Here is a 2,765-nt window from a genome sequence, read left to right as displayed (position 1 = left end):
CGGTCCAAGACGTATTTAAGGGAGTGGAAGGTGTAGCATGATTTTAGTTTGGATGACGTTATGTAATTGATGTCTTGTTTATATGTTTTTGCTTTGCATGGTTCTGGTTTTCAGCTTCTTGTTGACCCAGTTTGTACTCTTTTTTTTTCCTAAGTAATAAAAACCTTTGTCGTTCAAATATAGATAAATACAAAATAAAATACTGCAACTCTTCCAAATACACATAACAAAAAATAATATAATACTTACATTTTAGATTATCAAAATAATAAGAATTAAATATTAGTGGGAAAAATAAATACTTGATGTATTAAAACATTCCGAACACTAGTAAAATGTGGTCGGCACAACTTATATATTTTGTATTAAACGTCTGCACGATCAATTCACTTTTCCAATTTCATGGACCCGTATCACTTTGTCTTGCTTTAGCCTAAGTAATGATAGTTTTAACGTAGCACTTTTTTTTATTATTATTACATTTAAAATAATACACGTTTATGTCGTGTGTGGAATTCACTACTTATATATATGTGATGTTTACATATACATAACAGATTCTAGAAAAAAGAAGCATTGTTATTATTCAAAACATAAATACTTCTATGTAAAAACATTTAAAAAATTGTAAAATATATATTATGTATGCCGATTATATCATATCTAACCTACATAAAAACCTCATAAGATGATTACACAAAACACTCTTTTTTAGTAAACACAACAAAAAATATTGCAATATTTTAAACAATACGTATATATAAGTGTTTTTCTTTTTTATTTTTCATTAATGACTATTTTGGATCACGTATTGTCGGCCACTGACTCATCCGATCATCTTCCTTCCACCTTCTAAACAAGAAATAAAAACAACCAAATATGTTTCAGTTTTTTTTTAATTTGATTCAAGTTAACAAAATTTTGGTATATGCAAATTTCAGTTTCTACATTATTGCTTTTTCTTTCAAAACCCTGGCTAGTTAAACAACTAACCTAAATTAATTACAATCTACCATAAATTAATAAGATTTTCTAAGATACTTAAAGTGTCCAGAATCAAAACATTCCAACTTATTCTTGTATTGATTCATCAACTTCAACAACTCAGTAGCCTTCACCTTTGTCTCTTCACCACAGTTGACTTGCAACATGAGCAACAGCTTCTGAAAAGCACCAACATGAAGAGCCTCCACCAATGCACCTCCATCACTATTCTTGTTAAGCTTCCATAACATTGAGATACAGAAATCAGTAGCTAAAGAAGACACTCTAAGTATCTTTTTGACTATCAATGGCACACTCAATGCATGTTTTTGCACTCTTTCCCTTCCTTCTCTTGAGTCCGAAACGCGATCCAAAACGCCTAGCACCGTCTCGCTTAATCCCTTATCGGCTTCCACAAGAGCTTCTAAACTCAATTCAACAACACCCAACTCCAAGAATTTTGATGAGAGCTTTTTGTGGCCAATTTGTGTTGAAAGTATGTGATATATGACTGAAAAAGAAGATTTTTTAATCGAAAGGCTATCGGGTACGTTTATAAGGTTGATCAAGACTTCCGCAAGGCCAACGATGTTGATTAGGGTTTGTACATGGGCTTGATCGGTGGAAACAAGCTCTTTTAGGGTTAGAGCACAACTCTTTTTGAGTAACAAATCATCTACTGATAATAACCATGTCATGCAACGTAAAGATTGCGTCGATCCAAGCTTAGATCGCCCTTCAACCCCTAAAGGAAACATCCATGTTAACAATAACAAAATCTCCTTTAGAAGATCTTTATGTTTTTCTAAAGAAAGACCCGAAAAGGCCTCGAATGTAGCTGCTAACACGAACCCGAGCCCATTATCTTTAATGAGACTCTTGTTTTGTTCACTTTCTTTAGCCCAGACATCTATCTTCTCCACCAAATCAAGACACCTTTTCCCATCCCCTTTCGAAGCCGAATCCATCATTTTTGAACAAAATTCCATGATATCGTAAGATGTTATCGGTGTTCGAGGAGTGGGTATCCTCTCAACACCATGAGCCTGATTCTCCACACACCAATGTTGGATCATTCTCCGGAGCATGTGATTTGGTATTTGATCAAAATTTGTTAGGACTTGATTCGTGACCGGGCACGTTTGATTCCCGTCGTGAATCCACTTCTCGATGCTTTCTCGATCATACGTGATACCCGTGGACAAAGTCACCGGGTCCTTCATAAGATCAAGAGATATCGGGCACCGAAAATGTGTCGGAATGGTGAGTTCTATTTGAGAATTTTGCTTTGAAAGAAGTTTCTTGCCAGCCAAACGGCTAGCTCTTGGTTTTTTCCAAAAAAATGCCATTTTATGCACTTTTTGGATGCAAAAATAATATTAGATGAATTGGGTATGAATATTATTGTGAGAGTTTAATGGGTTTTAAAAATCTTGATGATTAAAAGTGTTTATATATTGGTATTGATTTGGTTCAAAGGTAGGGGCGAATGGAATGAAATGAAATGTTAGTTAAAGGTGACGGTGGAAGGTTTGGGATTTGAATATTGACCGTTGAAAGTGAGGGGTCAAATATTGGGATGATAATAATGCCATAATGCAAACGTTGTGTAATACTAATTTATTAGTTCTAGTAGTTATTGACTTGTAGTAAGCTAATCGGCGCAGCTCTAGCCGGAAAAGTTGGACCAATAAAGATGGGCTCATGTGGTCAAAGGTCAATCTAGTTGTTCGGGATGACCCGTTGTCAGTTTTCCATATATGGGATTCGACCCGACTACT

The 2,765-nt window shown here is 34.9% G+C and overlaps 1 pseudogene; it reads right to left on the bottom strand.

Annotated features, from left to right (window-relative positions):
- Positions 1 to 1,000: 1,000 nt before the first annotated feature.
- LOC143537545 (U-box domain-containing protein 21 pseudogene) lies at positions 1,001 to 2,440 on the bottom strand (annotated as a pseudogene).
- Positions 2,441 to 2,765: the final 325 nt, after the last annotated feature.

The sequence above is a fragment of the Bidens hawaiensis genome, unplaced genomic scaffold, assembly GCF_021521415.1.
Source record: "Bidens hawaiensis isolate Kalapana, Puna unplaced genomic scaffold, B.hawaiensis_p1.1 tig00011228_1, whole genome shotgun sequence".
Lineage (NCBI taxonomy): Eukaryota > Viridiplantae > Streptophyta > Magnoliopsida > Asterales > Asteraceae > Bidens > Bidens hawaiensis.
This window is presented reverse-complemented; position numbering and strand designations above follow the sequence as displayed.